This window comes from Notolepis coatsorum (genome assembly GCF_963971535.1).
Source record: "Notolepis coatsorum genome assembly, chromosome: 14".
Taxonomy (NCBI): Eukaryota; Metazoa; Chordata; class Actinopteri; order Aulopiformes; family Paralepididae; genus Notolepis; species Notolepis coatsorum.
In genome coordinates, this window is record NC_140178.1 from 51600285 (window position 1) to 51619809 (window position 19525).

Sequence of the window (19525 nt, forward strand, 5' to 3'; positions counted from 1 at the left end):
ATGTAAAATATATATCAATGTGATATATATCAGAATATCACAGTACTATGTTGTGTTTACAATAATTCGAAAGTCACGCGCCAACACAGACACAACAACACAGTCTAGTCGATGATGAGGAGGGGTCACATTATCAGGAAATGAATCAATCATGAAAAAAAGAGAGTTGAGTGAATCACAAGTCTTATTTCATAATACAATGTTTCCGAATGGACCTTTGGATTAAACCAAGTGTGTGCAGTGATGTTGAAGTTTCCCAGCGGCACACAAGTTATTTAGCGTTACACAGGTATATTAAGCTATAAATGTGCATGCTGTTCTGAATGTGTCTGAGATCGCAGACGGTCAGTACCTCCCCCTAACGCCTTGCGGCCGCTATTGCACTCCATTTGAAACGATGTAGTTTGTTTTCTCGGCCGAGCTACAGCGTACGGGCGGGGTCTAAATACTCCGGCAGGGCAAGCGGTCACCACGGATGCCTCGACGAGTTCATCCGCCCGCCCGGTCATGTGCAATGCTGGATAACGTGGGACAGACTACAGCGACCAGTATTTGGAATGGCGATCAGATAATTGGATTATTATTTTTGCATTACATCAGAGACGAGGTAAGGACAGTATATATCCAATCTTGCGTTGATCCGATATTTTTTTCTCCCACGATCGAAGCTGTGTGTGGAATGTGTGTGTGGTCTGTCCCGTTGGTCACATCACAGCACGGAGGGGCGCCCCGCTCCAAGCCCCCTTTCATGCGTGCATGAGGAGACATAATAACGACAATCTAGCGTTGATTTCAGGATGATTCGATAATCAGGTGAAAAATGGCAACGTGATAAGTGGATTTAACTAAAGGGCTGTTTTTGCGTCTTTTCCTGGGATTACTCAGAAATCACTCAAACTATACTCATATTTACCACAGTATAAAACGGAAATGTACGGATGAAATTTTTTTGCATGTTGACCAGAAGAAACTCACTGACAATCGACAAGCTAGATCCATAGCTATAATATTTAATATACAGTAATTATCTGACTATAAGGCGCACCTGAATATAAGCCGTAGCAGCTAAATTTCTTGATCAAGGTTTTTTTATTTGAATAAAATAAGGCCCTCCCTCCCTCCCCCCCCACCCCTATACCAGACAATCATTCTACAATATCTTAGATAGTTTATTAATCATTGTTTTTCCTTTTAGCTTTTAAATCACCCGACAGCAGTCACATATCTCTTGCATTCTGCAGATAGAGAAGAAGAAAAGTAAGGAAAAATAAACAGTAACAAGCCGAGAGACCAGGGAAGCCAGCCAGATCGCCTCCGTCACATTATCCGCTTCCATACCCTCAAAGAAAGTTAGGAAAGGATCCCAAATATTGTGGAATTCTTCGGTACAACCTCTGATAGTATACCTGATCTTCTCCAGTTTAATATGATACATGACCTCTCTCATCCAGTGGCCGTAGACAGGTGAACCCGGGTCCTTCCATTTGAACAGTATCAGCCTTCTGGCCAAAAGTGAGCAGAAGGCCAGCATTCTAGATTCCCACCATCTAAAGTGGATGTCCGCTGGGGCCACTCTGAATAATGCAATATATGGTGATGGCTCCACTTCCTTTCCAAATATCTTAGAGAAGGTGTCAAAGATGGTCTGCCAGTAGGTGTGCAACTTTGGGCATGTCCAGAACATGTGGAGCAGAGTGGCTGGAGCCTGTCTACAGCGTTCGCTATGTCGGGATATATCTTAGAGAGCCTGTCTTTAGACCAATGCAGTCGGTGTACAATTTTAAATTGGATAACCGCATGTTTAAGGCAAATGGAAGAGGAGAAAATCCCCTGTATTATCTTGTCCCATGTGACCTTTGTGATTGGTTCACCTAACTAAGTCAGTCTCCCATCTGCCCCTGAGGAGGTCTAAAGGTGTCGAGTTGCTTCTATTAAGTAGTTCATAAATTCTGCTTATAGCCTGTTTCTGGATCAGTTTACAGTTCAAGATTGAGTCTAAAAGGGAGGCCGGAGGACACACTGGGTAGCAGTCCGAGTTCGAAGTTACGAAGCTCCGGAGTTGCAAGTATCTATAGAAGTGTGACCTAGGGATCTTGTATTTCTGTACTAGCTGATCAAAGGAGGCAAAGTTGCCGTCTATATAGAGGTCAGACAGCGTAATCACTCCCAACCCAACCGTCAAAGGCCTTATCCATCGTTGATGGGACAAACATGTGATTTCTTGTGATCGGAGCAGCCAGTGATAGTTCCCTGAGGGAGAAGGTTCTTCTAAATTGGTTCCACACTTTTATCGAGTGGATGACAACTGGGTTCGAGGTAAAGCTAGATATGGGCTGTGTGAACGGGAGCTTAGCACATAACAAGGCAGATAGGGAGGTGGATTTAACTGACGCACTCTCCAGTACTGTCCACCAGGGGGCTGTGTCCTCCCCCCTTACCCAGTATAATAACGATCTTATGTTTGCTGCCCAGTAGTAGTAAATAAAGTTTGGAAGCGCCATCCCACCCATTACGCGGGGTCTCTGCAGCATAGATCTTTTGATCCGGGGCGTTTTTTTGTTCCAGATAAAGGAAGATATCTGGTTGTTTATCTTGGAGAAGAATGTTTTGGTCAGAAAGACTGGAAGACTCTGAAATACATATAGAAATTTCGGCAATACATTCATCTTTATTGTGTTGATTCTCCCACCCAGGGATAGCGACAGGGGGTCCCAACGTTCAATATCTCTCGCCAGGTTGGACAGTAAGGGTTGATAGTTAGCCATATATAGGTCCTTATGTTCATGCGTGATCCATATCCCGAGGTACTTGAACTTTTTAGGGCTAATTTTAAACGGGAATGTGCTCAGAGGTATCCGATCCGCCAAGGTGCCGACGGGCATCAGTTCGCTTTTTTGAATGTTGATTTTGTATCCGGATATTTTGCCGAAGTCCGCAAGTAGGGTCATCAACCGAGGAAGACTTGTTTGGGGTTGTGATATGTACAACAACATGTCGTCCGCGTAGAGCGAGACTTTATGCTCCAAGCCTGTGCGCATGATCCCTTTGATATCGGTGTTCTGCCTCAGAGCCAGCGCAAGGGGCTCCATTGCGATCGCGAAAAGGAGTGGAGATAAAGGACATCCCTGACTCGTACCCCTATGGAGTTCAAAGTAGGTGGATAGATTGTTGTTGGTGCGAACGGCAGCCATCGGAGACGTATATAGAATTTGAATCCAAGCTATGAGCTTAGGGCCAAACCCAAACCTCTCCAGAGCGTGGAAAAGATAGTCCCACTCCACCCGATCAAACGCTTTTTCCGCATCAAGGGAGAGGACCACCTCAGGTGTTCCGGGTGGAGAGGGGCTATACTAGGCCTGCCACGATAACACATTTTGCTGGGCGATTAATTGCCCCCGAAAATATCGCGATAAGCGATATTATTGCGACCGGTTAGAGAATTTTTTTTTGAGAAATGTATTTCCCAAAACTTTTATTTTGAAGCCCACCGCTCCGTCTTTTCCGGTTTTAGACTTTTATTTTGAAGCCCACCGACCGGAGCGGAAGTATTGTTGTTATTATCCTAGCAGCATCTCGTCCGGTTCTGTGTTTTTGAGCTAATGATAAAACAAATGTTGAGATTGTTGGTGAGCAACTAACTTTAGGTTAGTTTTAACGTTAGCTACTAACGTTAGATGCAGCTACTACAGGCAATCAACGATGAGGAGGAAGCGTCAAAGCCGTATAGAATAGAATAGCCCTGTGGTGCGTAGGCACGGGAGCGCAACTCGATTACCTGTTATAATAAATGTATTCATGTTTAACTTGTCCCCGTGTCCAGTCCTTTGACTAGTCCCACCCGTTCATTGTAAACAATGATGCATGTAATTGTATTAACGTTATTCTGTGTTGTAGCTATGCTATACGTTGTATTTTGTTTGTTAGCTATTTAGCTAATGTTGTTGGCATTGAATGAGCATCAACACTAGATCTTTAATCTTTATTTAGCAGTCCAGTTTCTCCGGGCAGTAGCGAGTAACTACTTGGGTCTAAAAATAGCTAACGTTACACTACAAAGAACGCTATTTGGTTAAAAGGAGCAACACTATTGAGAAATGTAGTTAAGCTATATGTGGCGTTGCTAGTGCCCCACGGAGCTCCCGTGCTGTGCTCTGTAGTAAGGCCAGCGGCCCCCCACACGGAGTGACTGACGAGGGGTACTGGTTCCGCCTCATTAAAACAAACGCGCAAATAGCAATTAATCGCGCCCGTCAAAATCATTGCATTCATTTTAATTATCGCGGCAATTAATCGATTTATTGCTTATCGCGGCAGGCCTAGGCTATACAGGATATTTAGGAGGCGTCTGATATTAAAGAGTACCTTAAAGAAAGAGTACCTGCAGCAGCTAAATTGAATGATGTGTACATATATAAGCCGCACTGGACTATAAGCCGCAGGTGTTTTAATGTTTAATTACCATATGTAAGGGTTCGTGCACAGAGCGGATTGTCGGGAAAGAGATGGCTGTTTGAGGAAGCTCCCATTTATTAACATTTTTGTTTAAACAGTAACGTTAGCTAGGTACTAACGTTAGCTCACGGAATGATAGCTAGTTAGCCAATGCTAGCCAGCACCTGCGAAAACGAATGCCAAACTGATGATATCAGACGTTGATATCAGGAGCTATCAGTAGCTAGCCAGCTAGATAACATTAGACAATGCCTCATGTATTAAACTAAAGTGAATAGTTGACTGGGCCATTTTGTTTAATGCTTCAATTATGTTGAAAGAGGAGCTCTGAGCTGCTCATGCACTCAACTCTTGCCGTAAGGGTTTGTTGACATGGGTCTGTGAGGGGGAGGGGCAAGGCGTGTAATGCTGCAGCAGCTGTGGGCCTGTGAGAATTAAAGGTGGTGGACTGTAACCGGCTTATAGTCCGAAAATTACGGGTAGTTTTAGCACTCGTAAACACGGCATTCTCTCCATTGCACAAAGTGCTGGCACAAACGGCCATACGCCCACAGCGACCTCCGGCGGTCAATGTGTTAATAACCGCAGAAATATGCACATATGCGCTACGTTATATGCATAAATGTGCCTAAAGTCAAGACTCTACAGTACTGGACCAGAAAAATTATTTAGGAGCACATTTTTTGCATGATTAAAAACGATTGTTCGAACGTCCTTTCGAAAAAAAACCTGGCGAATGTTCGAATCCCAAAAACAGGCTTCGGGGACAACACACACACACACACAGACCACTGACTCCAAGCTGCACAAGAGTCTGGTCTGGATCCTGTGAGTAAATACACACACATACACACACATGCATAAGCACACAGAGGTGCAGTTGTCCTCATTCCTCATAGGCTCTTTATTTGTTGAGAAACAGCCGTGCATCATTACACACAAGTCACAGATATAAGTGTACCAACACTGCATGTATGAAGACGCACACATACACTAAGGCTGCGGTTACACTAGGGCCATTTCATTTAGTTTCATTTAGCTTTTCAGAACGCTGCGTATTGGCAGGCAACTAAGAGTTAAGCTAGACGTCGTTTTGTCTCGTCTACTATATACATGTAGTACAATGCGATGTAGTTCAAACATGAAGGCTATTTTCAACCAATCAGAAAAGGTTGAACGCGTCACTACACTTCCTGCTAAAAAAACAACAAAGTCACCATCTTTAAATACCTCGCGTGAGCCATTTAGCCAACGTAGCATTTATTTTTCAGCAAGAAAACAAAGTGCAATAAAAGTGCAATAAACAAACGGATACATTCACTGTGTTCTGCCTCATTTGTTGATGAAACAAAACCAACATCAACACAATTTAGCACCAAGAGCGGATAGTTTAGTCTCACAAAAAGATCTCCGGTGTTGTTGGCTACATGCTAATGTGAATGCCATTCTCCATGTATATAGTTAGCATCGAGGCTATTAACGTAGTAACGTTAACGCTAGTAGAAATGGATAAACTTTATTTAACAGATTGCAGAATGGGTACAATACGGCTCAATACACACAATTGTTAAGGGTATGCAGACTGTTGTAGTTTTGGACTGGGCTCCTTATAACAATAACTTGACAACACGTTGGTAGCCGCAGCTACTTGGGACAGCTCTGCTGTAAACACTGGAAATAACCGTGTGTGTTACACATGAATAAGCAATCTGAGGAGGACAGCAAATTATATTAATTATAGCGCGATATCGCAAGTGACTCGCAGAAATAGTTCTGATGTTTGGACTAATGGACGGAGTCAAGGTCCAGCCAGGGGAGAATTTGGCGTCGGTCTCTACTGCGCATGGCCATTGGGCTGAACGGCTCTGTATCCGGCTTGCGCAAATTACATGGCACCATTGTCTGCGAGTTTTGGCGAGTTTCCAAAACGAAAACACCCTTTCAGCGTTGCCGCTAGAAAAACACGTTTTCCTGCCAAAACTGCGTTTCTTTTTAACTTGGACATGCAAACGTAATCATTCGAAAATAGAACGTTGCTGTTTTACACCAGTGTAACCATGGCCTAAGGTTATAGAGCTCCAGACTAACTTTTTACATTGGTTGCACCAGTGCACCTAACTTTTTAATTTAGGTGCACCCAAACATTTTCACAGCGCCTTTTCTCGCTGCAATAATACATTTTAAGTAGGGATGCTCGATATAGGCTTTTTTACCGATACCGATATTCCGATATTGTCCAACTCTTAATTTCCGATACCGATATCAACCGATATCAACCGATACCGATATATGCAGGGTTTCCCCGTCCAAAAAACTGAATAATTTCAGGAAACTAATAATTTCACTGGATATATATATAACAAATATTGTTATTGTTTTTTTTTTGTTTTTAAACCGATACCGATATTTTCCGATATCACATTTTACTGCCGATATCGGCCGATAATATCGGTCGGCCGATAATATCGGACATCCCTAATTTTAAGCGTTACCTTTACCATTACCTTTTTTGTCAGTTCCCATACACATTAGTAATTTCTTAAAATGTTATGTAAATTATTGTAAAAAATAACATTGTATTACAGTTAGCTTGCAAAGTCCAATCCTTCACTTTTTTATGGCTATTTTAACACATTCAGCTCAGCTCCAGTTAGAGCTGTCCCCAAGCCTGTTTTTGGGATTTGAACATTTGCCAGGGTTTTTCGAACAGACGTTCGAACCATTGTTTTTAATCATGCAAACAATTTGCTCCTAAATACTAATAGTCTTTCGCATATTTTATTTAGAAAAATTGTCACTTCCGTCCGCGCCTCACTCCAGCGTACTTGACTTACTTGCAGGTTTTTTCTAGTACTGTCGAGTCTTGACTTTAGGCACATTTCTGCGGTTGAGTAGTAGTACCTACTTACTGGTCATGGGAGGTTTCAATAACGTTTGAATGATAATCCATTTTGTGAATACATTTGTTGAAACAACTTTGTTGGCCGACGGCTCCTGCTATCTTAACGTTATAGATAGATATAATAGTTTATTGGTTTAGAATGGAATAACACATATACATTTGAAACACATATCACCATTTACCAATAGGATTAAAAATAAACACAATAAAGTAGGGATGCTCGATATTGGCTTTTTTACCTATACCGATATTGTCCAACTCTTAATTTCCGATACCGATATCAACCGATACTGATATATGCAGGGTTTCCCCCCCCAAAAAACTGAATAATTTCAGGTAATTAACATTACATATCTCTTGTAGTGTAATTAACACAACATTATGTATACTTTGACAAAAAAAAATTGTTCTTACTTGCTTGCCTGGGTAAATAACGGTTAAATAAATTGAAAACCGATATTTTCCGATATCACATTTTTATGCCAATATCCGTAGGCCGATAATATCGGACATCCCTACAATAAAGCCATAGGCTTGTTTCCATTGTGGTCCTTCATCATTGGTGTCAGTGGATTTATATACTGGTGTGTGGACGTGGGTGTTTGTAGTGTCTGTATGTCAGGATGTGTGGTATAAAAAGACAAAAGAAAAAAGAAAAAAACAAGAAAAACAAACCATGGTCAGAGTCTGTGGACAGGACACGCATGGGTGAAAACAGGGAGGGGGGTTGGGGGGGGCGATATATTGCATACAACTTACAATAAAATTGTTCAACTGTGCAATACCAATAATACATGCATACTAGGGGTGGGAATGTATCGCGATACTACTACGTAATATCGATTTTTTACCCCACCCCTAATGCATACATACAATAATATTCCATTTTATAGATGATAAAAGAATAAAAAGGAATAACACATATTAGAAACTACTGATAGCTCCTAATATCAACAAATGCTCCAGCAAGTCTAGTAGTGCATGATAGCTCACGTTAGCTCACGTTAGCTCACTGTTCAAAACGAAACGTCCCATTAAACTAAATAGTTCACTGAGGCGTTGTCTTAACGTTATATAGCCGGCTAGCAGTAGCTACAGATAGCTCCTGATATCAATGTCTTATAACACTGATTCGATGCATATTCTCTGAGGGCATGTTGAATGTGATCAATAGGGGACAGCTGCAGCTCCGGAGAATCCTGGCCGTAGCTGGAGGCTACTAGAGTACACACAGACAGTGGAGCTGTTTGCAGATAGCGAGCATTTTGACTTGTTGCGTGGTGGCGATGTCTCGCAGATAATACAACTACAAGTATGATTATATAATATATATATTTTATAAAAAAAAAAATTATAATTTATATAAAATAATTTATTATTATTTTTTAATAAAAAATGATCGATATCGGATCAGTATCGGCCGATATGGCTCAAGACGATCCGTGGCAAAAAACGTGATCGGGGCATCCCTATTAGAAACCCTTTGGTCACTACTCCCAGCTTCTGCTACCTATGATCCACCTCTTTATAACTGATATAACTGATTTTTCCCTGCTCTCTGCCCCACCATGGTCAACATCATCAAATCCTCACTAGAATCTGGTCTCGTCCCCCCCCTGCTTCAAAACAGCCTTTGTCACCCCCATCATCAAGAAACCCGGCCTCGACCCAGACGAGCTAAACACCTACCGTCCGATCTCCAACCTTCCTTTCCTTAGTAAAATCTTGGAAAGAGCAGTGGCCGCCCAACTCCAACAATACATGTCCAACCATGAGCTCTATGAGCCTTTTCAATCCGGCTTCAGAACCCAACACAGCACAGAGACCGCCCTCATCAAAATCACCAACGACCTCCTCCTTGCAGCTGACTCTGGCCACATCAGCATCCTCATCCTCCTGGACCTTTCTGCAGCATTCGACACAGTCTCCCACTCCATCCTCCTCAACCGCCTATCCAACAACCTCGGAATCACTGGCTCAGCACTCTCCTGGTTTCAATCCTACCAAGTTTCAAGTTTCTTTAATAGTTGTCATACAGAAGTACAGAATACTTTTATACAAAATGCTTCTTACTGTTACGCTCCAGAGACTGTGCAAGACAAGATAAGTATGAAATAAAATAACATAGTATAGCATGTAAATTAGAAGTAAAAAAAATGAGGTCACAGTGTTCAGTATAGACATATGTACAATGTTCGATGCAGAGTAGACGTAACTGAGTTACCATATAATATACAATACTGTGTAGTGTACTAATATACAATACTATATAGTGCAAGGCAGAAATAGGATGAGGTGCAATTTAGGTACAATTTACAGTAGGTGTACGAGTTGTAGTGCAAATCCTTTATCAATAAATATAAAGTGTTTGTGTGATCTAAAGTGTGGAGAGTGGGTGCTGCAGTGTGTTGTTTGTTTAAGTGAGTGTGTGGGTGTGTGTGCTGTGTGCATTTGATGGTTGTTGCATAGTGTTTATTGTTCGTTTAGCAGCCTGATGGCCTGGGGATAGAAGCTTCTTCTGAGTCTTTCTGTGCTCGCCTTAAGACTCCGGTATCGCTTGCCTGACCGCAGCAGTTCAAAGAGGCAGTTGTTCGGGTGGCTCGAGTCCTTAATAATTCTCTTAGCCTTCCCCTTGCACCGCTTGTTGTAAATGTTCTGGAGGGTGGGAAGCCCCCCTCCAATTGTGCGTTCGGCTGAACATGTCACTCTTTGTAGTCTGCTACGGTCTTGTGCAGTGCTATTCCCAAACCAGGAGGTGATGTTGCCAGTCAGGATGCTCTCTATTGTACATGAGTAGAAGTTCCTAAGGATCTTCTGACTGACTTGGAACTTCCTTAGGCGCCTGAGGAAGTAGAGGCGTTGTCGTGCCTTCTTCACAACACTGTCAATGTGTGTGGTCCATGTCAAATCCTCGGATATGTGGGCTCCGAGGTACTTGAAACTGTTCACCTCACCACCCGGACACAGTTTATCACCATCGGCGACTCCAGTTCCACCCCGGCCCCAGTCAACCAAGGCGTCCCCCAAGGCTCTGTACTTGGCCCGATCCTATTCACCATTTACATGCTCCCCCTCGGTCAGATCATCCGCCGCCATGGCCTCAGCTTCCACTCCTATGCCGACGACACTCAACTACGACTACCTCTCCACCAAACCATCCACCCATCTCCCCCCACACTCCCTTATCAACTGCCTTCACGAAATAAAAACCTGGATGTCATCTAATCTCCTCAAACTCAACAACAATAAAACCGAGCTCATGGTTGTGGCACCCAAGGCCCTGCTCTGGAAGGTTGGGGATCTCACCCTCAACATTGACGGCTGCTCCATCTCCCCATCCCCTAAGGTCCGCAACCTGGGCGTTATCCTGGACTCCACCCTTTCCTATCAATCCCATGTCAATTCCCTCACCAAATCCGCCTTCTTTCACCTCGGAAACATTTCCAGACTCCGACCATCACTTTCCGACACCACAGCTGAGACCCTCATCCACACCTTCGTCACCTCCCGCCTGGACTACTGCAACGGGGTCCTGTCCGGGGTCCCAAGCAAAACCCTGGACAGGCTCCAGTATGTTCAAAACTCAGCTGCCAGGGTTCTAACCCGCACCAAACCCTGGCAGCACATCACCCCCACCCTCATCCACCTCCACTGGCTCCCCATCAAATCCTGCACCACCTACAAAACTCTCCTGCTCACCTACAAATCCCTTCACGCCCTGGCACCTCAGTACCTCACTGACCTCCTCCACCCCTACACTCAGTCACGGTCCCTGCGATCCACGGACACTGGTCAGCTCTCCAACCCCCGAACCAGACTATGGACGTTCGGGGACAGAGCTTTCAGTGTGGCAGCTCCCACCCTCTGGAACTCCCTCCCTGCAGAACTCCGCACCGCCCCAACTCTGGACTCATTTAAAAAACTGCTCAAAACCCACCTTCAACTTGGCCTTTAACCCCTAACTTTCTCACTTTATATGTCGTGTCTGTCCACTATGTTTGTTAATTTGTCATCTCCCCCCCCCCCCCCCCCCCCTTATGTAAAGCGACCTTGGGTCCTCTGAAAGGCGCTATATAAAACGAAGTTATTATTATTAAAAGTGGAGAAGGGGCTTATGGACTTCAACTCCATTGGTAGGCTATTCCATAGTACTGCTGCTGAATATATGAATGAGTTTTGGCCTATTTTTCTATTACATCTCACTGGGACAATGTCTGTTAGCAAGCTAAAGGGCTGCGCTCTAACGTTATATAGCTTAATTAACGTGCATAACATACCTGTGTAACTTTAAGCAGCTTGTGTTCCGCTGGGAAAGCATCAGCATCACTGCATACACTGGGGCTGTTAGTAACACACTCGAGTCGCTCACACATGCACATACGGGTACTTGAGAGGTGCTGTCCGTGCTGAAGCAGAGCAGAGCTCATCATAGCGGAGAGAACGAAACGTTCGAAAAAAGCATACATAGCGCGACCTGTGTAACATTAAGTTACACTGCTTTAATAATAATAATAATAACTTCGTTTTATATAGCGCCTTTCAGAGGACCCAAGGTTGCTTTACATAAGGGGGGGAGATGAAAAATTAACAAACATAGTGGACAGACACAACATATAAAGTGAGAATGCATGCATAGCGCGACGTGTGTAACATTAACATTACACTGCTATCATTAGCAAGCTAAGCATGCATAGCGTGACGTAACGTTAAGTAACTTGTGTTCCGCGGGGAAAGACCGCTCATCACTGCATACAACTTGGTTTAATCCAAATATCCATTCAGAAACTTTGCATTATGAAATTATTCTGGGATGTCTGACTATTTCCCTATGCCTTGTTTGGTGCGAGTTCAGCTGACACTGTTGACACGCCCACTACGCTATCACACATACACCCTGCTCCGGTCATACATCCACTCAACTCATGGAAAATACAGCATCAGGCTATTGTTCTAAAAGTATCTCTACTAATAAAATGGAGTATTGAACCGTTTTTAACAGCTGGGTATTGGGTGGGACATTCTGATACCTCTTAAGCTGCAACGTCCCTCATACGGGACGTTTTTCAGATTTTTTGCAACCGGCGCTTTGGCGACCCCTAGTGGCTCGGGTGTGCATATTTTGTAATACAATATATATATTGAATTGAAGGCTTATTTGTTGCCTGTCGATAGAGACAAAATCCGTTCAGCGGTTCTCGAGTTACATGCCGGTATTTGAGGCTTGTGCAAAGTACACTGTATTGCACAAAATACCACTCCCGACTCAGGCTGCAGTAGTTCCGTCAATCTAGATACGATCTCGAAAATGATTGTGGATCGTTGTAGCCAATGAGTGTGGCTTTCCAATGATACTCCACATGGGGATATAAATAAAAGGAAACAAAAAACAGGAAGAAACACGAAAACAGGAAGAGCAAAACAGCCGAATGAATTGAAGTTTATGAGAAAACTTGAGTTTTTCTTTGTACACACAGTTTACCAAAATCACTCCTAATCACTCATTTCTGAATGGATCTTTATGAAATTTGGATATGTACTACATAAGGCTTCAGCCTATGGCTCCGTCTGGAATTGTAAGCCAACCTTCTGGGGAAATACTACCTCTGGACTACTAACTACTACAGAAAAACTTGAGTAACAAGTTTTTTACAACTCAAGTTCAGACCTTTGTTACTCTATTACGTTAGCACTAGGCATGTCCGATATTATCGGCCGATATCGGCATTAAAATGTGATATCGGAAAATATCTATCGGTTTAAAAAAAAATTACATTATACATTTCTATAACCTTTATTTACCCAGGCAAGCAAGTAAGAACAAATTCTGATTTTATTTATTGTCAAAAGTATGCACAATGTTGTGTTAATTCCACAACAAGAGATATGTAATGTTAATTACCTGAAATGATAAAAAAATTTGGGGGGGGAAACCCTGCATATATCGGTATCGGAAATTAAGAGTTGGACAATATCGGTATATCGGTATCGGTAAAAAAGCCAATATCGAGCATCCCTAGTTAGCACTAAAAGTGAATTTTTCTTCTGGAATCAGAAACTTCAGAATGTCATCTTTCAAAAGAGACCAGGCTCATGCATGTGCTATAAGTATAAAGTATGTTGTTTTGGTTTGCAAAAAAAGTATGCAGTCCTCAAAAACGAAACCGAAAATGGCCAGGAGACTCATTGCATGTTAAGAACTTTCTAAATAAAATAGAAAGTCCCAAAATAGTTAATTTATCTGACTGCTTGTATTAATTGATCACAAAGTAGCCATGTGCAGTAATATAGTTATATAAAAGAATAATAAAGCAATGTCGATTCTGTTCTTAATAAAAAAAAGATTTCTTGCAAAATAATCTAAAAGAACCGATAAGAGCATCGACAAGGTACCGAACCATTAAGCAGTATCGATAAGAGTAGTAGTATCGATAAAATCCTAACGATACCATCCCTAATGAACACTGTTATCAATGAAAGAAGAAATGTTTGCAGCTGTGGTAATACTTCAGTTGGTTCATTATAAAGGATACAACCCTGAAAACACAAGCACTTGAATGTTAAATAAAAGGACCACAGTAATGAGGCAGGAGGAACATATTTGCACTAGTATAATGGTAAAATTGTTATTTAAAAAAAAGTGCCCCTAAAAAAGATTCTGTGCCCCTAAATTTTCCATATAGGAGCACCTGTTTGCCCCTAGTGAAAAAGCTTAGCGTACAGCCCTGCATACGTTCCTGTGTTATACCGTGGTGAATATAAGTATAGTTATAGCGTGGTCTGGGGTAATTCCCGAAAGGCTGAGTAATAGCCTTATGCATGTATTCTACTAAAAGCGTTGCCATTTCTTGCCTGGACTAGCTACTATTCTCAAATCAAATCTATATCATAGGCAGTGTTTCCCCTGAAAAAATATTCAGCTGCGGTGCTGTGCTTCTAGGGGGGTCCGGGGGCATGCCCCCCTCTGAACTTTTTTTTTTTTTTTTACATTTTAAAGTTAAATCCATCAATCTGGTGCACTTTGAGAGCAAAATAAAGAGGCTAGATCTATGATGAACTTTGTGCTCAAAACACAAAATCGACTAGACTGCAGTGCTTTCTCCCTGCAGCCTTTTCCTCAGGTCAGTCTTTTACATTAACACATTGGTCGCCATAAACAAGTTACGCCGTTTTTGGCTGCCATGCGGTGAAATCACTATTTCATTTTTTCGCCATGGCATTCATAATTCATCCAGCCAACCTCTGGTGCTGCAGCGGGACCCTGAATGAGATTGCAACGCCTCAATACCGCCGCCTGGTGGATGGTCAGGCGAGTTACACTCTCAAAACCGGAAGTTGTGATCGGTGCGTCGAGGAAATCCCTCCGGCAGTAATATCTTGCTACGGGACTACAGATAAACACTGGCGTGCATATGGATTGCTTCCATAATGCAATAATCGATATGATTTCGGCGTTTATTGCGCCATACAAACCGGAAATGGATCTAGGCGATCGGCGTCAAATAATTGGGATATTTTTCTTCCAGTCTCATCGGCGAACGGTAAGAGGACAGTAACGTTATTTTCAGCACGATTGTGCGTTTCTTTGTTTGCAAACAGTCAATATATCAACCCATACTACATAAAGCCGTTACTGACGATAAAGGAATTATAGACGACCCCCGCCCCCCCTTTCCTCCACGCATGATGAAGCATAATGTATACCGAACATATACATTTGAATTTTTTTATATAGCGTGTATAGGAAAGAACATCCGGAACGATAGATAATCGATGTTGACTGGGCCATAGTAATGTCAATATAGCAATACAATTTAAAAAGTTATAGCCCTGCAAAGAAGGTAAACATCTCCATAGGCTTTCAACGGTGGCAGACTGGCTATATTGATGGATATAATCCATGGCGGACAATGTGTTAAAGGGGAACTATCTTATAAATGGCCTTTTTGAGTGTTTAGCATTGTTTCCTAGCTATGTGAACTTATATTAATATGATCTATGTCTCTAATTCTCATATTGGCGCATTCTTCCAATTCTCCTCTCACAATATTCACCCTCACTGAACTGAGTCATCTGAAAATGTGATGATTTGTGATGTCAGAAAGACACCGCTGCATGATAATGGCGAGGTACAAGATGAGCTGCACACAGTGGTTGGAGCCCAGGCTCAAAACGGCTTAAGATCTTAAGGTAGAAAAATGCTGTTTTTGAGGACTTGATTAGAAATACAAAACAATGGGGGAAAAAAAAAAAAAATTTACAGAGGTGTTCCATAGACTCACAGGAATTGTGTAAAAGTGCCCAAATAGTGAAAGAAATAGTAAAATAGTTCCCCTTTAACACTTTGCCGCCCAACCACGAGTTAACTCGTGTTTCGATTCCACCCGTTGAGGACCAGAGCCACGAGTTAACTCGTGGCAAGTTGTTATTGTTTTATTCCATATTAATAAACGGATCAAGGTCCCCGATCGGTTCTGCAGATTTACCCGCCAGATTTAAATCGGCGACATGCAATACCGGCCAGATCCTCTTATGGGCGCCATCGCTCCACTGCAGTATCATTGAGGCCGAATGGGAAAATAATTTTTTTTACTGTCTGGGGCGTTTCATATGAGCCTCGATCCCAGCCGAACATACTCCATCTTTGATCACGTTACCGAACGCAGATTTCAGCCTGGAATAATGGGATTTATGATCAGCCAATGGACATATCGATCTACCAGATTCCGATGACTAATGACGAAATGCTGCCGGCCATCACATGGGCTGACGGTAGGATACTATTCACCCAAATTACAGCCGGATTGGACATTGTTGTAACACGCAAGCGATCGATCAGTGAAAATGGCTACTTGAACGCACACTGTATTGCTAATCAATACTACTAATCGGCGTCCCCCGCTGCCCCCATTTCATCCATAGATGCTCTGTAATAGTCTGGATGCTACGCAGTTTGTTTTATTTCATTTGTATATATACAACAGAAATGGCGTTTGATATAACGTGACTAGCCTTTAGCCTCATATCTAGCTTCCCAGAAAAAAGACGAGACAAAAACTGCGATAAAGCTTATATTCACGACGCTATAAAATGACAACCAACCGATGGATTTTTATTTTCTTTAAGCCATTATGAAGGCACGGTTTATGCAGAATGAGAATGGACAGATAGCAATACTATAAAGTATATATATAGCTGTTAGAAAGTACATCGGTTTGTTGACAAGCCCTCCAGCCACATATTACACTGCAAGCCGTGGTCGTCAATGTGTTAAGCACCCCCCACAGCCCAAATGAAATGATAAAAAAAAATTATAATAATAATTATAACTTTTTTTTAATAGTCTAGTTCATAGCAGCGGCGGTCCTAATTCAGCAGCTGAATGCATATAGGTATTATGTTTCATCATGAATGCATGAAAGGGGGGGGGTTTAGTTTTTTGATGCTTTGATCATCATCAACGGAATACGTTGTGGACTAACGTTACACACATACGCTCGGATCGCAATGAAGACATGCTTGGATCAACGCAAGATTGATATCATATAGCCCTTACCTTGACTAGAATGTACCCCAAAAAGTATTGATGTCCATCGTGTCGCCAACATAATCCACCACACAACATGCATCAGGAGTATTTGATTCTTCTCAATCTGAGCATTATAACCGCTCGTCCTGCCCGGAGACCCGGACGCGTGAATACTTTCCCCAAGGTGGTTGTCCTTCCGCGTTCGGTTTTTGCGCGGCCTGATTGGCCACTGACGCTTCTCTCAGCGCCCAATCGCGTTGCGCCTATGTAACCCAGGGTCCAGATTCATAACTCCAGACTAATGCCAGCCTGATGCTCAACTATTGCTCAACTAACAGTGGTAGGATTGAACTGAACGAGACTACAAGGACTTCCAAGGGAGTCGATCCCGTTCATCTTGTGTTATTTTGATATTGTATTTTGTATTTGATTTGATTTACTCAGTTTCACTGTAATAGAAGCTGAAGCGCATCTGTGATTTTGACGGTGACGACGGTATTGATTTTCAATACCGTCGGTATTTCTAAATACCCCGGTATATTCTAATACCGTCATACCGCCCAAGCCTATTCTAGATGACGTATCGATTATAGCTGAATCACTGATAGTTTTCCTGTAAAGAAAAAGGGTTTAAAGGGCCAATTCACCTAATAAGGTATTTGCATTCCCTGATAAACTAATATAGAGTTACCGATGATAACCTCAGAGACGTCTGAACGAACCCCAATGTGTTGATCCAATCGACCTTGGCCTTGATATCGACCTAACCCTCCCGCAAGGAGAGGTTACTGACCTAACCTAAAAGGAATACTTCAAAGCATAACTTGTACTTTACGTATGTATCTATTATTACTGTTTATCTAGCGCGCTTTTAATTAAAACACCTGTTATTGTTATAACTCTGCCTCTGGTCTACTATTCTTTTAATTGTGCATATTACTCCTCGTCTCATTCGAACCTAGAACTGTGCCCGTGGCAAACAGCTGTTACTGTTATTAACACAAGTGCTACACCTAGCTTTCAGTTCCACAGCCCAAGTCCTTCAGTTCCACAGCCCATTTCCTCGTATTGTTTTCATCTCTCTATATTAACGTAGCCCATTTCCTCGTATTGGTTTCATCTCTCTATATTAACGTAGCCCATTTCCTCGTATTGTTTTCATCTCTCTATATTAATGTAGCCCATTTCCTCGTATTGGTTTCATCTCTCTATATTAACGTAGCCCATTTCCTCGTATTGTTTTCATCTCTCTATATTAACGTAACGCGCTATTAATATCAATTGGCATCACATCAATATAAATAACGTATTGTTTTCATCCCTCTATATTAACGTAATGCGCTATTCATATCAATTGGCATCACATCAATATAAATAACGTATTGTTTTCATCTCTCTATATTAACGTAACGCGCTATTCATATCAATCGACATCACATCAATATAAATAACGTATTGTTTTCATCTCTCTATATTAACCCTTTTTTTGCCAATGACGGATTAAGCCGTCATTCCTCGCCATGCTTAATCTGCCAATGACGGATTACGCCGCCATCGAGATCAATATTTCAAATTTCTGTCATGGTATTCATATTTCACCGACGGATCCTTGACTGGTGCTGTGGATCTCCACTCAACTCTCCAACAGTTAAATATCGCCACCTGGTGGCCGATCGGCCAAACCGGACATGGGGAAGTGGGGCCGGAAGTGCTTGGTGTCCCCCCTATTCCGTCCGCCACTCGCTATCGCTCCCGGGGCTCCATCTCGACACACTGGATAATCGATCGGTTGCCATAACTCAATAAACAACGTTATTTGGACGTATATAGTATTATACAACCCGGAAATGGTTCATCTAGATCAACATCCCATAATAGCAATCTTTTTGCTCCACGCTGATCACCCAACGGTAAGAGGAAGCTGCGGTGAGTTTCAGTGTTTTTGATTATTATTAACCATACAAACTGCTCTAATCTATATATCACCCATACAACATGAATCATTTAACGACCCCCCCCCCCCCCCCTCCGGTCACCAGCAGATGATGAGTCATGACGTTTAGGACCTTGTACAATTGACATTTTTTATCTGACGTCAATAGCTATCAAACTGCATTTGATGATCTAATATATGCATAAATGGCTATCTCACGTTCTATGAAATACAGCAGAAAACGATAAAAACATATTTATACTCTGGATGGTATTTTAGTATGAATGTGTGAATGAAAAAGTAAAACCTTCCTACATCCTGAACGATAGCTAATCGATGTTGAATGGGCCATAGTAATGTCAATTTAGCAATACAATTTAAAAAGTTATAGCCCTGCAAAGTAGATGAACATCTCCATAGACAAATAGAGCTGGCAGAGAATGGATTAGGACGAATCAAAGTGGTGGCCGAGAATGGGTTAACGTAACGCGCTATTCATATCAATCGGCATCACATCAATATAAATAACGTATTGTTCATCTCTCTATATTAACGTTAGGGTGTAAAAATCTGTTCTATAGGCTATATTTAGTCTAGTTTATTATTAGTAGTATTTAGTATATTGATGCACGGTGGTAGCAGTATAGCGATGTACGGCGGTATCAGTATATTGATGCACGGCGGTAGTAGTTAGTGCATTGATGAGCTAGTT

At 42.2% G+C, this 19525-nt stretch overlaps 1 protein-coding gene across 2 annotated transcripts in view; it reads left to right on the forward strand.

Annotated features, from left to right (window-relative positions):
- smurf1 (SMAD specific E3 ubiquitin protein ligase 1) overlaps window positions 1–19525 on the forward strand; it is a 135276-nt gene that overhangs the window by 102692 nt on the left and 13059 nt on the right. The gene's annotated exons all lie outside the window — the stretch shown is intronic.